At 48.6% G+C, this 17,060-nt stretch overlaps 1 protein-coding gene across 4 annotated transcripts in view; it reads left to right on the top strand.

Moving 5' to 3' along the window:
* The window catches only part of TSHZ2 (teashirt zinc finger homeobox 2), a 459,483-nt gene that overhangs the window by 279,451 nt on the left and 162,972 nt on the right, over positions 1-17,060 (top strand). The window contains exon 3 of one of the 4 annotated variants that reach the window (XM_047851695.1): positions 15,169-15,220. The exons of 2 other annotated variants lie outside the window; for them this stretch is intronic. The gene's annotated coding sequence lies outside the window, so the exon portion shown is untranslated. Of the gene's footprint in view, positions 1-1,099; positions 1,375-15,168; positions 15,221-17,060 lie in introns of those variants that run through there. One more of the 4 variants, XM_047851696.1, reaches the window with a different exon arrangement.

The following is a 17,060-nucleotide window of genomic DNA, read 5'->3' as shown; positions in this document are numbered from 1 at the left end:
CCGCGCGATCACCAGATCTTCTGCCTGGGCCGATGCTGAACTTGCCCCTGCACGTAACAAAGTCTTTGTCTCTAAAGATTTCTCGAAAATGGCTAGAGGAGGGATTTTTCTTTTAAAGGCCCCTCGTAAGTAAACAAGCAGCTACCTTCAGTGAACTAATTCGAAACCGAACCAGCCGCCAAACAAAACAGGCGGGGGAAAAAAAAAAAAAGTCATAATGATAAACAGTTTCCCCTGCATTTCTCTCTTTGTCTTTTTTTTTTTTTTTAACTATCAAGTTTAAAGCTTTCCACGGTGCTTTTTTTCTACTTTATAGAAGACAAGTGACATTCTGTGGTAAATGGGAAGAAGCACCATGCAGAACTGAAATCTCTCTAATGCACTGACACTAACTTGCCCTCTATTGTTGGCAACGAGCAGGCACTCATGATTGTTCATCAAACAGCTCCTAATGCAGTTAAAGCATTCAGCTATAATTTCTCCTTGCATTTATAATTACTGTCATAGACTGCACACCTCGGTGAGCAGATTAAAGCTATAAACTATTTAGCCACGGCTCTAAGACGAGGAACTTGATTTGTCTGGCAAGAGTTATTTGTTAGGGATCCTGACACTTCACATAAAAATGACTCAACTTGATGAAGAACAATGCAGTTTTAGCAATGCAGGGATTTTAAATCAGTCTCGACGCCACGCCCTGCAAGACTCGCAGGGCAGTTTGTGGGATGATATGTAGGCCACGGAGATCGTGTTAAGGAGACCACAAGAGGAGGTGGTGGGGGGCTGCTTCCTCTCCCCGACTCTCCCCTCTGAGAGAACAGTTTGTTGCAAATCAGCGCATGTCCTGTTCTCCCGTGAAATCCAGGGTGAACGTCACATGAGGCTCGCCTGGCGGGGAAACGGGATGCCAGGAGCTGAAGGCGCCCATCACCTCTGGGGACTTTAGAGAACTTTGTGCTGCTGTTGAGAGCGCGCACCCCGCCCCGGAGCCCAGGCAGCCGGGGCTATGTGCAAAGTGGTGGTGGCGGTTTTCTCCTGGAATGGTCTTTATTTCTTTGGGTTTTTTTATTTTTTTTATCTTTACTTATTTTACTTGCAGGAGATACAGCATATATTTGGGGCACAGAGGGCGTTCCACTTGGGGTCATCTAGCGACGCCGGGAAAATTCAAAACCAAAATCCGTGTTCAAGTTGACGAGAAAGACTGGCAGAGACTGGGTGGCAGTAAATACAGTTCCTTCCTTCTGCAGTTCGTGTGGAGGATCAGCTAAAACAGTGCCTGGGCAGAGCTCAGCGCTGGGTCTGGCCCGCAACGCGAGCCCTTGATGAATTTCATTCTCCTCTTTATTTCCCGCCTTGATCACCTACCTCAAAAAAAAAAAAAAAAATCCCCTTCTGTTTGCTTAAGGCTTAAATCAAGATGTGGGATGGATTGTGCCATTTTATTTGAAGAAAGAAGGAGAGCCTATGTGTACAGATTTAATTAAATCAGCTCCGGGCGGTGGCGGGGGTGGGGGGCTGGGGGTGGGCAGTGGCGGGGGAGGCAGTGGAATGGGAGCGTCCGGTGGTGTTCGGGGGGGCCCCGAGAAAGCACGGAGCATCGCAGTACCGTGCATCTCTTCCCCTCTGACTTCTGCTTTGCCTCTGTGCCCCCAGCTACCTTGAAAGAGTCCACTTGCTCGAGTTAAAAATCACCAGTGGCTGGGCCATGCTTCGCAAGGTCTGCGCTGGAGTTTCAATGCGGATAATGATGGGGACGAGGTTGATTAAAGGTGGTAAGAAGAAAGTGCTTCAAACAGTGCTTGGCTGTGCCCGCTACCACAATGGTCCTTGTCGCGATCGATACTGACAGAGGATTGACATTTATGGCACATTTACGGTGTCCCGCTCTTGTACTGGGTCGTCCCCACGTATTGTCTCCATCAATCTGAACCCAAAACTCTACAAACAACTCTGACGGACACCCAGCTCACAGGTGAAGAAACCAGCCTCAGAGAGGTGACGTGATCCCCAAGATCACAGCGAGCGCCGGCTGCAGGGCTGGAAACCAAGGGTGGGCGAATGAATGACTTCCCTCCCTCGAGCCACGATTTTGGCGAAACGTCTCTCGGCCCCTTTCTGGCATCCCCTGCGTTAAATTCCATCGGGCACTGCACCCAAGTAGGAAAAGTGTGAGATAGGAACCCCGGCCCCGAGTTATTGGCAAGTTACTTTGCCCTTTGAGGGGCAGGGGGAGGACAAAAAAAAAAAAGATATCAGTATCCCAAAAGCCCAAACCTTTGAGACGACTTCCTGCCACGGGGGCCCTCCAACATATTGGCAGTTTCACCATGCACGGGTTTCTCTGGTATTTTTTCATCTATGGAGGGGAAGAAAAAAAAATGGTGTTTCAGGTTATGTTATTTTCAATGCTACATTACTCGATTTCACAGTCAAATAATTCTATTTTGGTTCACCAGAGGTTTTTGTCATGTTTAATTGTTTATGACTCCCTCCTCCCCCATATTTGCTGCATCCCCCTGTGCTACCTTCTGGTGCATTCTCTGGTGTGCGGTAACCATGGAGATGGGTCCCTATTGGGTAGCATTTGCTCTGGCTTAGAAGTCAAAGGACCAATCAGGACCTCATTATCCCAGAAATGTAAGAGAATGAGAGGTGGGAGGATGCCGGAGTGGAGGGGAGGCCTGTCACAAAGTCTCGGGACGCAGGGACGTCCTGATGCCTGGACATCTCAGGAGGGAGGCGATGGGGCAGCTAAACTCAGGCAGACGTCCACGGACTCTGGAGCCACTGAAGCCTGGGTCCCAGGACCGCATCTCCACTTTCTAGGTGAGGGGCCTAGGGCAGGTCACGTCACCTCTCTGGCCCTCACAAAGCTCTTCTGTCAAGTGGCTGCATGATGGCTGCCTTCACGTAGTCGTAAGAGAAATTGACAGCAAACCTGCGGAGTCTCTTCCTGGGACAATACCAGGCACCTAGAAATCCTCAAAGAGAGCTACTCTCATCATCGTTAAAATGTAGCCGCCCTAGAATCAAGAGTGGGCTCATGTGTCTCAAGATTTTAATAACCGCGACAATTGCAGTGATAACGTGCTGGAAGCAAGTCGCATTGTGCGGCTCGGGAACGTCCATCTGGGGAAGACAAATATGAAAACGTGCCTCGTGCAGTAAACATGTGTTGGGGGCTGCGGTCCGTGCAAGGACTACGGCGATAAGCGACACAGAGGCCGGCTCTGCCCTCAGAACACGGACAGCCCATTGCGGAGGAAGGACGTCACATCACCAAGACTTACGCTGAGCTCGGTGCTATTCCAGGGGAAGTAGTCATCCCGTGGGAGACAAGAGGGTTCAAGGGCATCTGACCAAATGAGCAGAGATCTAGGCTGCCTGGAATGAGAAAAGGAGCCAGCCGGTGGAGAAGGGGGAGGCCCCCGTGGTTAAAAGGAATGACAAGAGGGAAGCCTTGTAAGTGAAGTCGAGCGGGAGGTCCGTTCCAGAAAGCGCACACGGTTCAGCATGGGTAGAGCCGTGCTTTGGGGAGAAGATGGCAGAGAGGGGATGCTGATGGGGCCGAGAAGCCGGTCGATACACACGTGATGGCTCCTGCTCAGGTATATAAACTTATCATTTGAACCTCCGAGATTGAACAGGTTTGCTTTATTGAAGTATGTGAACGTCATTTTCATGAAGTTGACTTTGTAGGGCTTTGAAGTGGTGAAGCCGCGGACTCCCCCCGAAGCCTTCGGTTTATGAGGTAGAGATGGCATCCGCCTCTAAGGTCCAGGAGGCTGGGGGCTGCACCTGATTAGCTCGTCCATGCAGACTCTGTAAATATTGGAAGGAAGGGAGGGAGAAAGGGACAGCATCCAGGAGGTGATCATAACCTTCTTTGACATCCGCCATGTGTGAAATGACAATAACGCGTGTGTCACTCGTCAGTGAGGCAGATGGAATAGATAAAGCGCGTGAAACCCTGAGCACAGAGCGCCGTATGAGAGAAGCCCCAAGTGGAGGAAGGCGTCTTCGGGTTCTGTGCGGCCCAGAAAAGTACGAGGTGAGAAACATTCCCACCCAACCCACTGTCGAATGATTTGCCCAGAGGAGTAACATTGTCACGAGGGCTAAGAAATGCCTTTTTTCAAGGTACGCATGCCCATGGGAACAGAGTCAATAGACGCCTGCAGGTGAATGAGTCAAACCATCCCGCATTCTCTGTGGCAGGACGATCAGAGACCTTCGTTCAATTGTCCTTTAATTCATGCTCTTGGAGAAGTTGCTATGTGCCGGGCTCTGTCCCCAGTGCTGGGCTACACCCCGAGAAGAAAAGAAACCCAGATCCTACATTCTAATCAGAGAATACACATTGATAATAATACTAACGGCTCGTGGGGCGCCTGGGTGGCGCAGTCGGTTAAGCGTCCGACTTCAGCCAGGTCACGATCTCGCGGTCCGGGAGTTCGAGCCCCGCGTCGGGCTCTGGGCTGATGGCTCAGAGCCTGGAGCCTGTTTCCGATTCTGTGTCTCCCTCTCTCTCTGCCCCTCCCCCATTCATGCTCTGTCTCTCTCTGTCCCAAAAATAAATTAAAAATGTTGAAAAAAAAATTAAAAAAAAAAAAAAAAAAAAAAAAATACTAACGGCTCGTATCCTCGGAGCCCCGGGAAAGCGGGTCTGCCAAGGAAATACAACGTAGTGTGAGAGGCTATGACGGGGCCACCTACTTTAAACGGAGGGGGATCAGGGGCGGAAAAGGAGGATGTTGAGAAGGAGCCGGTCACCTGACAAATTGCGGGCAGAACATCCCAGGCAGGAAAACAGAAGGGTTGGTGCATCTGATTCAGAGAAAGGCCAGTGCGGAGGGCTGGAGCTGGAGGGGTAGGGGAGTGTTTGGAGTGGGGTGAGGGCGTGAGGCAAGCCAGGGCTTTGTCGAACATCCTCAGAACTTTCTATTTTGTTCCTCCTAAGTGCCATGAGAAGTCATTGAGAGAGTTTAAGTAGGCAAGGGCGTGATCTAGTTCATCCTTCAAGGACCTGAGTGGTTACTGAGTGTAGAATGGGTGAGACCGGCCAAGGACAGAAGCAGGAAGCCGGTGACAGGTGAGGGGAAAGACGATGGTGATCCGGAGGAAGTGGGGGGCAGCGAGCATGGAGAAGAAGTGGCTTCTGGGGATTCCAGGCCACTTGCAACCACGCTTGTCTGGAAAGGAGAAAGGATGTCAAACAGAGACGTGTAGAGCATTAAGACAAATGTGGCTCTGTACTGTGGGGCCCTCGGTGGGCGTCTAGCTACAACTGCTCTTCCTGAATCGCCCCTGGACCGCCCCCAACTCCTGAGGGAGTCATTACAGCCTGTTTCCTGAGGAGAATCCATTTCTTGACAAAAGTACGCCGCGATCTCTACGCTTCTCCAGAAATTATGAAGCACAAAACAAGAGGTCCCTGCTGTGCCTGCCTTCCTATTTTTCAATCCTAATTTAATTCTTCTCTCCATTCTGTAATTCAGCCCCCCCCCCTCTCTGAGCATCAACCCTAGGTGGTCCCAACTCCAACGGAAGATTTACCGGCGAGATGAGATGGAGAAACACATTGTTTTTTCAAGATGATTTAATGACCTTTTTGGCATCTCCATGACGGCTAAAATCTTCTGTAATTATTCCGTTTGGCAGCCGAGAGTTCTGTTGATCAGAGGAAGGCTGATGCAGATGTCAAATGTCAATAAATTTGCAATCCATAATTGCGACCACTTGATGCGGAGCAGACTGGGAAAAGGCTTGGTCACAAAGCCACGAGAGGTTGGACCAATACAGGCACCAAAGTAGCTTGAGCATCACACATGCCAAATCCTTCCCCTGTCTTTCCCTCTTGCACCAGCTCACTTTCTCCATCCCTGCCTTTCTTGTCTGCCCTGCCCCCCTCCCACCACACCCCGCATCTGTCACTGTCGCTATCCCCTTCCCTGGAGATCGGTGTGCTGCACATTCAACTGTCCAAAGTCTTCTGGGCCCATCTCCACCCAGAGCCAGCGACGCTGTAAACACGGCGGTAGGTTCTTCCAGAGGATCGCCATAAGTTCTTCTTGATTGTGCTGTTCAGCTCTGTTTGGCCCTTGCTGGAGATCAAGCATTGATTTTTTTTCTGCTTTGCTTGCTCTCCGACAGCATGGTTTATATCGGGAAGGTCTGTGTCAGGAATTAGAGAATGTTTGTAACAATGGGGGAAAAATACCCTAATATAAATATACCACTTGTGGGCATGCACTTTGACAAGTGCGGGTGAACTGGAAGATGCTAGAAAACCTCTGAAGTCATGGAAACATGTAACAGAGGCATTTGTTTTAATGACTCATCTCATTCCTTGAGCTCACCTTATCAAGTTGTAACCTCTGAATCTCTAAGTTCCTAGTTCAAAAACGCAGAGTCTCCTCTGTCCTCGTGTTAATTTTTAAATTATATATCATCGTAGAGAGGCCCCTGTGGTGCACATGATGAGCCATTTTCGCATCTGAAATGGGGAATTATAACCGAGCATTAGCGATTGCTTATAAATCACCGCGAGCAAAGTGGCATCTGTAACCGCACGGTATGAGCTGGGGAGACATGCAATGCAGGAGAAAGGGGACTTGGAAAGGACAAGGTGATTTTCAAGAGAGGAGGCTGCAGGCTGCGGATCACAAATGCCTCGGTGCCAGTCCCCGGGATCCCCGGGGGACCCGACCCTTTCCTTTGGCTTGCAACCATTTTTTATTTTTAAGTGGGAAATGTCTTGGCGGTTGAGAAGTGGTCCTGAGGCTCCCTAAGAATCAGCAAAAAGGCAGTAGGACATGTGAATCTGGGGAAGACGTGCGCGAAGTAACGTGTCCACCCTCGCTGGAGAGCACGGGAGGGGTTTTGTGGGTCAGGCTGCCTGGGTTTGAATCCAAGTTCCACTGTTCCCTAGCGGCAAGGGCAGATGCCTAACCTCCCTAGGATGCAGGTTCTTTATCTCTAAAATGGGGATAACTGTCCTCCCTCGGGGCTCGATAGACAGGATTGCAGGAGACAATCTAGGTAATGCTTCAAGCCAACGGTTCTCAAACCTGAGAACCATCTGGAGGCCTTGCTAAAATCCAGGTGGCTCAACACATTCCCCAGAGTGTCGGATCCCTTGGATCTTGGGTGGGACCCGATCATTTGCATTTCCAACAAATTCCCAGATGATAGCAGGATGCCGATCCAGGGACCACATTTTGAGACCCGCTGCGTTAAGCCCAGTACCTGGCGTGTTGTGAGTGCTCTAAAAAAATGTTTGCTTCTATTAGCTTGAAGTCAGTCTTTGCGCCTGTCTGACACGGTCCTGTGTGAGCAAGAACATGAACTCTACGGAAGGTCCTGGCTTGGTATACAAAATCAAGTGAGACCGAAAAGGTGAGACCATCCAGATTGTCGCTTAGAGGAGGCAACAGAGCAGAAGCTGGCAACCAGAGGAGAGAACCAAAATCCAGGGAAGCAGAAGGCAGCCCAGAAGTATATAGGAGTCTGCCGAGATCACTTATTAAAGGGATAGACAATAGCACTTCAGTTGTCTCTGCTGTGTCAGGAGGAGTTTCCCATCTCAAGAGCCTTGATTGGCAGTCAGGGGACTAGGTCCTCCTCTTGGCTTCGCTTAATATCTTCCTTAACTCTGAAAAGGTGGGCCGTAAAATTATTTGGGAAACAATCATTAAAACTGTTCAGCATGCTAACTCTAAATTGCATTTATCAGAATCTGTTATTTATAATCGACTGCAGACCAAGTCAAACTTAATTTAGTAAACCAGGGAATTTGCCAGTGCATCCAAGGATAGAGTTGGTTTCACGCGCGGATGAATCTTGGGTTCAAAGGATGGATGTCATTGGAACTTGGTCTTCCCTCATTGCTCAGCTCAGATTTCCTCGGTTTTGTCTTCATTTTCAGACAAACGGCAAGATTGCCTGGACCAGCACCAGGGTTCTAGTCCACCCCAGCTTAGGGGTGTCAGTAGAAAGAGTGCTGTTTACCAGGAATGCCATCTATGGAGACTGCGTTCAGTTGGCCTGTGAGGTCACAATACGTGTGAAGCAATGCCTAAGACTGGGAAAAATGGGATGTTGTCTCTTCAGCGTGGGTCAGGTGCACACTCCTGGAAGCATTGGGTGGGGTCGGCATGTTACAGCTTGGGCTGGGATTGGGATGCCCAGGGGGGGATGTGGGGGCGCAGATGACTCTGAATCCAGCTCATCTTAGTCAAGCTTGACCTAGGCCATCCCTTTGCTGTCCTGACACCTACTAATTTTTCTTATTCTGAATGACAGTGAGTGGTCCCATTATCCCCCTGCTGTCCCCGGCTTAGGATCGATGGACCTTCCTCTTTCTCTCCTCTTTCCCACCACTGTCCATTTCATCACTCATATTTTTATCAGACCTCCATACCACTACACCTGTTCGACCTCGGTTTCTACGGCCGTTCAGTTCACTGAAGCACACCCTATCTCTTGGCAGGACTCAACTCACCACCAGGTGCCAGTTTACTCGGTCCATGACTGCCAGATTAAAAGTCCCAATTCGGACCTCACAGCGTAGTGACAAGGGCTTCCGTTTCATGAGTGTTTCTTCTGCCCAAGGGACCTCAAACACAGTCTTTCTGATCCTTATATTAACCATTCTCATCATTTAAATCTCAACTTCAACATCATCTTCTTCAAGGACTCTTCTCTGAAGATCTAAGTCAGGAGTCATCAAAAGCTTTCCGTAAAGGGCCAGATAGGAAATATTTTCTGGGTCACAGCCACACAGTCCCTGTCACAACCACTCAACCTGCCCTGGCAGCATAAAGGCAGTAATAGGAGATGTGTGAATGAAGAGGTGTGGCTATATTCCAATAAAACTTTATTGATGGACACTGATGCTTGAATTTCATATAGTTTTCATGCATCTTTAAAAAGAAAAGTCATTCTTCTTTTGACTCTTTCAACCATTTAAAAATGTAAACACCATTCTTAGTTTATGGGCCCTGCAGAAACAGGTGGTGGGCTGGATTTGGCCCACAGGCCATGGTTTGCCAAGCCCTGATCAAAAGCCATCCAACGCTCTCAAATGCCTCTTTCCCATCACTTGATTTCCCTTATTAAATTTACAACTATCTGATAGTACGTTACTGTGTATTTTCTTACGCCTCAGCACCATACTAGGCCCCAAGTATATAGCAGTGAACAAATGGACCATTTCCCTCCCTTTGGGGGATCTTATAGAAAGAGAAAGACAAGAAACAAGAAAACAACTTAGTAAGCAAGATCATTTCAGGTCCCATGAAGGAAATAAAGTACTTAAGGGCCCGAATGGCAGTAACGTTCATTTACTTTGGGTGCTCTTCAAGGGGTGACATCTGAGATATGAAAGATTGAGGGAGCCAGTCCTGCAATGAATGAAAAGAGGATGTGAGGCAGGGACAGCAAGTGCAAAGGCCCTGAGGCGAGTAAGGGCCGGGAGTATTGAGGGAAACTGAAAGAAGGCCAGTGTTGCTGGAACTCTGTGAGCTCAGAGAGAAATAAGTTTGAATACTTAGCTCAACTCAAATGTGCAGGCCATAGCGATGAGTTTAGATTACTCGAGGTTCGTTAAGGGGATCTAAATAGGGGAAGGGCATGATGCAGTTGGCATCTCTAAAGATGATTCTGGCTTCCACGTGCAGAATGAACCACCTGAATGTGCACGTGAGGGTGCCTTCCTTTTCTTAACAGGAAGCTCCCCGAACATCTCACACGTGGAGCCTACACATATGAAGCCCCCAAGAAAAGCGCCGTGAAATTAATGCATTAATTAAAACCATTAACGCGGCATAGCTTTCTCTTGACCCCCTTGACATCAAGGCTCTTTAGAGCCAGGTTCCTGAAGCAGGTCGATCTATATCATAAAATTCAAAAATTATAGCTTATGACGGAAAGTGACCTCCCATTACATAATGTGGCAAAACAAGCACATTAATACCAGAGGCAATAAATGTCTAGGCACTAATGTGGCTTGGGTATGAAATATGTTCCCATTGCTTTGGGAGTACAGATTCAAAATGAGGATCAGATTACCCAGCGCCCATCGTGACGTAGCACCTGACTTCTAGCCCCAGCTGGGTTTTCCATTCTTCCTCACCAGTCAACAGTTTCGGGTCTCTACCATGTTCAGCCACGAGGATCCAGAAATGAGCAAGGCGGAGAGAGAGGGTCTCTACTCCTCCCGGAGCTTATGGGCTGGCTGGGGACGATGGAGGGAACCGCGGCCAATAAACCAAGGCGGGAACTCAGTAGCACAAGGCTACTTTAGAGGAGTGGGCAGGGAAGGTCTTTCTGAAGAAGTGACGTTTTTGCCCAGGCCTAAAAAGTGAGGAGCAGTCGATCAGCCACCGAGTCAAGGAAGGAGGACACCAGGCAGAAGGAACAGCATGTGCAGAGTTCCTGAGGTGGGAAAGAGCTGCGTGTGTTCAGAGCACTATCTTGCACGGCAGTCAGCAGATCTGTTTTCTCACAAGACCAGAGAGCAAACGCTTGAGGCTTTGCGGGACGAGTAGGTGTGACTGAGTACCGATAAAGTTTTCTTTCCAAAACCAGGCGGAGGGCCGGATTTGGCCCACAGGCTGCAGTTTGGCAGCCCCGGGTCTAAGAGGACGGCATCTTGGGGGCAGCTTCCAGAAGCAGACCCTGGTATGAAGGTGCCTGGACCAGTCATTTCTTAGGAATGTGCCCCCAGAGGAGACTGGTAAGAGAAGGGGAGAAAGCCAGGCATGCGTGTGATTTCAGGGAAAGCCCCAGCCTCACTCTGATCCCACAGGGAGCTAGATGGTCTTCATTAGGCTCCCGGATTCGACCCCTCTGGAGACAAGGGCTGGGCTCTGGTGCCCTGACCTCAGTCCGCCATTGGTGAGGGGTCATCCCAGGCAGGGAATCAGCTTGAGGGCACTTAAGACACGCTGCGCGTGCAAAGCACGTGTGCCTGTCGGAAGGGAAAACACGCAGAAGGCAGGAGTGAGGCATCACTACAGTGCTGGCCTCGGACGGGCTTCCCTGTGTCCGGGTTCTCGCCCCATCTGAGAGTGGGGATGAGTCCCCGCAGAAGCTCCTTGTTGCAGCTGGCAAATGACACAAATCACACGCCCCGACACCGGAACGCCGCCTTCATACACAAGGAGCAGCGCACACGGCAGCCGGCTAACCATTCTGCATTTCTTCCTTCTGGCCTCCCGCCTGAAAGGAGCAGCTAGACAGCACGTGGGGCTCGGTCCAAACTCTGGCACCTGTAAGTGGTGGCCCCCCCCCCCCAAGCAGGTTGCCGACCTTTCGGAGGTTCAGCTGGCAGATGTGAATTCAATACTGTCTATCTTGGAGCCCCCGTTCCGCCCTCGAGACTTGGCCCACAGTCAAACCTCAGTTTCTTCATCCATAAGACGAGGCTAATAATAGCCCACGTAAAGCCTGATGGGAAGGTTAAATGAGAAAGAGATAAGGAAGCCCCTAGCACTCTGCACACAGTAGGCGCTCAGTTGGTGCCAGTTACCACTCCCTCCTTGATTTGCACGAAAAGGCTGTTCTCTGTGTCTCTGATGACTTTCTTTTTTTTTTTTAATATGAAATTTATTGTCAAATTGGTTTCCAGACAACACCCAGCGCTCATCCCAACAGGTGCCCTCCTCACTATCTGATGACTTTCAACAGCCCAGTCTCCATATACTTGCTTTGGTTACCCCCCCCCCAACCCCCAATCTCAGCTACAGACTCCTGGAGGCCTTTTGCCCTGTTCCCTGGACAAATCTTTCCCAGGACTGACCTGAGCCTTTCCGAATATCAATGCTGATCTCTCTCACTATCCAATCAACAAACATTTACTGAGCGCTTATTATGTGCCAGGCGCCGCTGAAGCCCCAAAGATACAGGCTTTAGTAACAATGAGCTAAGGTTGAGTGAGTAGGTTCCCACGTATTCTCTCCTTTCAGCCTCCCCAAATCCCCAGAAGCAGCTTCCATTCTGAATCCCCATTTTGTAGGGCCAAAAACCGAATGTCACAAAGGTGATCATACAGTTAGGAGGCAGCAGAACCAAAACTTGAATGTACTTTCGACCGACTCCACGAGCCAGAACACGGGCACTGTCCTGATCCCCCAAAGGAAATAAAGGCTGGCTTACTGAACACATACGATGTCCACGGCCCTCTAGACCTTCTTACCTGATCATCATCATATCTTTCCTGCCAGCATGCCAGATGTGTCCCTGGAATCACCCCATTTTGCCAATGAGATACCCAAAACCCACAGAAGTTGTGATTTAACCATCACACAACCTTAGTAGGGCTTAGGTTGAAACCCGAGTTTTGGGGCACTCGTGTGGCTCAGTTAAGCATCCAACTCTTGATTTCAGCTCAGGTCATGATCTCACGGTTCATGGGTTCAAGCCCCACATTGGGCTCAGCACTGACACTGTGGAGCCTGCTTGGGATTCCCTCTCTCCTTCTCTCTCTGCCCCTATCCCACTCACGCTCTCTCTCTCTCTCTCTGTCTCTCAAAATAAATAAATCAACCAACAACAACAAAAAAAAAAGCAGAAGAAGAAGAAACCCCAGCTTTGTTTGATTCTAAGGCCTGGGGAGTAGACTTCTATGTTTTTTAAATTACCCCCCCCCAAAAAAATGCAGAAATAAAATAATAAGAATGAACATGTATGGTGAGCTGGTTATGTGCCAAATGCTGGGGCTGAGCGTTTCTCTTCTTTGGCTTCTTTAAGCTTTAACCCCTGTGGAGTAGGTGATACTCTTATGCCCATCTTGCAGATGAAGAAATGGAAAGGGAGCAAGGTGATCCTTCATCCGGGCCACCCAAGCCTTACGTGGCGGGCGCACAATGCAATGGTAGATGAGCATGCCTCCCCCAGATAGCTACGAGCAGCCCCGCTCCCACTTCAAGGAGGCTTCCCTGAGCAGCTGCCCGTGGCCCCGGGCTCATGAAGAATGAAGAAAAGCTCCTACTCCCCTGTTGCATAGGAAGCGAAGGGCATGAGTGTGGCGTCGTGATCCGCGTGGGGCGAGCAGAGGCGAAGGGGGGAAAGGCCAACATGCACGCGGCCGCCGCCCGGGCTCGGCGTTAAGCTCCCAGCCCGGGCGCCCCGGGCAGGGGCTCTCTCCTTCTCCCACTCCCTCATCCACAAGATCTCCGCCACTTGCGACAACGTGAGATGTGTAGCTTGGGCGTGTTGAGAGCCGAGCGCGCCTGTTCGGCGTCGCTTCTCGGGCGTTGGACCGCCGCCTCCATCTCAGTCACGTCTGCCCATCTTTTTCAATCTAATGAACTGCAACCATCAGTGCAACTTAAGTTGGGCTGTCTGTTCGTGCATAGTTAATATTAAAAATGTACTAACAGTGTGGCTGGGAAATCAAATTATGCACATAAATATGCTGGCATAGCAGAGGCGGCGGCAGGAGCTGAAGTTAGCAACACTGATGCCAGTTCACATTTGCAAATCTCCCGTCAATCTGTCATTAAACATGTTATCAAATGATGATAAGTGTATGCTTCTTGCTTGCATTGGTGAGCCGATTCCCGATGTTGATGCGCATTAATGGGATAATACGCATTAACATAGTTGTGCTTGGATGAACACAAAACATTTTTTATCTGTCTCAGTTTGTTTCCCCCTGTGGCCCCCAAGTAAGTGTTTTGTGTTATCAAATTGCCAAAAAACTGGGAAAACATATTACTTTTAATTAGCAAACCTTGTTGGTGGAGGGGTTTTTTTTCTCCCTAGCCCCCACCCCTCCATAATTCCTGTGTACTGGCAATAAAAGAGAGACAGAGAGAGGGAGAGAGACACAGAGAGAGAGAGGACCTCCACTGTCTTCTTTCAGTAAAACGATTAATGTCAGAAACTCAGAAGCTGGCAATTATGCTCTGTCTTAATGCACTGGCCTTTCATCTGGGGCCCTCGCTCTTGACAGGTCTGATCGCTTCAGTTCAGTGATATGAAAGGCAGCAGAGGAAATGATCGTAGACATCCCGGGTCCGTCACGAGGGCCAGCACTGAAATGCGGTCCTGGCTGTATAGCCTGACGCCTCTCAGTGGAGTCACAGGCGAGGGAGACAGGTGGCGGCCCCACGCATTGCCCAGACTTATGGGTGTCACAGTGCTGAGTGGGGAAGGTATAACTACAACCGTTTTCCCAAACTTGGGAGCTGAGAAAATGTGCAAACCCCCACAAAGTGAGAAACGCTCTATTAAGAAGCCAAGCGATGTCCTTTTCCCTGATGACCAGGCACCCGCTCGATCACAAAGATAAACGCCAACGTAGACGTGGATTTTGTGTTGCAATATGCAATATTCATCGGAAGTCTGTTATCCCGGTGACCCAAGATAGAACTGGATTAATTGTTTTATCCGAATGAAAGTGGCACTTAGGAATTCTTGAATGAATGCTCAGGGCCTCGTGGTCCAAACGCTGGGCCAGTTCAATATCTGAGAAAAGGTGCTGATGCCCAACTTGCTTTGTGAAATGGTGTCCTGACACATCAGGGCTCTGTTCTTTCACAAGAGCTCTGCCCGCACACCTTTGAGAGTTGATTAATCCATTCATTCCACATGGATGTATTGGACACCTACTGTGTGCAGACAACACTGTGGGCTCAGGGAGACCCATAAACATGATCTCTGTCCTCATGAAGCACACGCTATTGGGGAAGAATATATATATATTTTAAAGTCCCTATGCAACGGTTAATTGATCTCCATTAATAAAAAGTGTAAGTGGGGGAAGGGGGGTGTGATTAGTGTACCGTTGACTTCCCAAGCTCCACGGAAAGCATTCTCTGCCATTAATAATGCCAGAAGGTTATTGTGTTTGGCCTTCCAGGATCCTTGTTTACATGTGTTTTAAAATTAACATTGACTTCTTGCCATTTGGTTTGTTCCTAAGTGGGGTGAGCAGCGTATTAATGATTAGAATTATTGTTGCTGTTATGAATGTGCTAATTAAAAGGAAATTCTGTCACGCGGCTTTGTGAGGCAAGCGCGAACCTTTGCAGTTGGAGACGTTAGGACTGGGAACATGGAGAAGAAAGTGTGAAATCGTAAAGAAAAGATGGAGTTCGGGGTAGGGGAAAGAGTTCTCAGGGCTCTCACAATCCTCTGTCGTTCATTACTTTGCAGGGCATCTCCCTACCCAGGACACGGAGAAAATCCACTTGTGTTTTGAGTGGGGATGTCCCCTTTTTGTTTTCTTTGTCTGAGGCTGGAGAGAGCTAGCGCCTCTGGGACCTGAGCCCTAGGGACATCATGTCTTCCACAAGTTCATTCAGATACGTAACACTTCTGAACTGAAAAGCAGGTGCCAGACTCTTGGCTGGACATTGACGATGCCAACAAGACCGTTTACCGCCCCTCCCTTGAAGGATGCATGGCACGGGGGACAAGGAGAAGTGAATGCACAATTTCATTGCCCGAGCATGAGCGCCATGATGGGGGCCGTACAGGTACCCATGAGAGGGGCACTAAACACCACCGGTAGCAAGAACAAATTCTTTCTTTACACCATCAATAAGCATTTATTTAGAATATCCAACATACCAAACTTCATCAGAGGTCAAAATGGATGTAATAATCGGAAGCGCTTGTATTTATTGAGAAATTATTTGGCACTTGACCTCCACCAGTACAGATCCTGCGTTCATCAGAATATGAGCCAGGGCCTGGCTCCTGAAGGGTAGGCATTCACATGCACATGCGTGCTGACTTCCCAAGAATTGTAGTTCAGATGTTGGAGACTAAAGGCGAACAAGACAGGTGTAGTGCACAGAGCACGTGTGTCCCAGAGCTGGGTTCAGAACCATGAAACTGAGCCCAGTACCTCTCGCAGAGTGAGCAACGGTTATCTGTCAAATATCCCAGAAGAGATGTTACTTAATTGTCTACAAGGTTAGCAAACTTGCCTCGAAACTGGCAGGAAGCTTGGGAAATACTGCAGGGTAGCTCTGCCAGGAGCTATCTGGTGGCATTTTGGATTTCCTACCCTTCTAAAATCATTTCTATGTGCTAACGTCACTTCGACAACAGATAAAACTCATAGGAGGTGGCAGCAGAAGTCATTTTTTATCAATATTTTTCTTATTTTACCTAAACCATTAAACCTGAACCCTTAAAGCTCCGCATGACTTTCCGCCATTTTTTTCCCCCAAGAGTATTCCAAAATGGAAAAACTTATATTCTACCAAGAATCTTTCAGATATTCTCCCTTCATTCGTTACAGCAGTCTGCAATCTTTTATCTTCAAGCTCCCTTTTGTGTGGCCATCATAAAACCCCCTCCAGCCATTCCCAGGAGACCAGCCATAGGAAGCTGTCGTAAACATGATGTAAACATGATGTAAAAAGCTGTCGTTAGATTTGTAGATTTTCTCCCATGTCAAATGCAAGTTGCTGATGAACATGATTTAGACTTACATTGATGTTAAGATTTCTGTTAAGAGAAACCTGTTTTTTCACATCCATATTTTTTTTCCAACATCTTGGATAATGAATAGTCTTGGGGTCTCATCAACAGTGGCCAAAAGGATCACTCATCTATCCGTTCAACATATTGATTAGGTGCCTACTCTTGCCAGACACTGTAGCAGCTTCTGGGAATTCAGCATCGAACAACACAGAAACACATCTCTGCTTTCAGGAAGGTGACACTCTAGTGGCAGAAGACAGATCATAAAAAATATACATCAGATGCCAGTAAGTGCTACAAAAAAAAAAAAAAAAGGACAGTAGGGAGGGAAGAAAGTTTAGACAGGATGTTTAGGGAGGACTTGGCTGAGGTGGGGAACATCTGACCTGACACCAGAATACACTGGAGGAGGAAGCCATGTGGATATCCGGGAGTTGGAAGAAGTGCCCATAATTGTAGAGACTAAATAAGTCATGAGAACAATTAATACCATGATCAAAGAATCATTGAAAATTGAGATGATCAAACATGTTCCAGTGAGTAAGAAAGACCATTAATTACAACCAGGGAATCAAAAGGCGATGAAATCTAAGAATTTTCTACATTGCTAC

This window comes from Prionailurus viverrinus, chromosome A3 (genome assembly GCF_022837055.1).
Source record: "Prionailurus viverrinus isolate Anna chromosome A3, UM_Priviv_1.0, whole genome shotgun sequence".
NCBI classification, from domain to species: Eukaryota; Metazoa; Chordata; class Mammalia; order Carnivora; family Felidae; genus Prionailurus; species Prionailurus viverrinus.
Note: the sequence above shows the minus strand (reverse complement) of the source record. Positions and strands in the feature narration are given on the sequence as shown.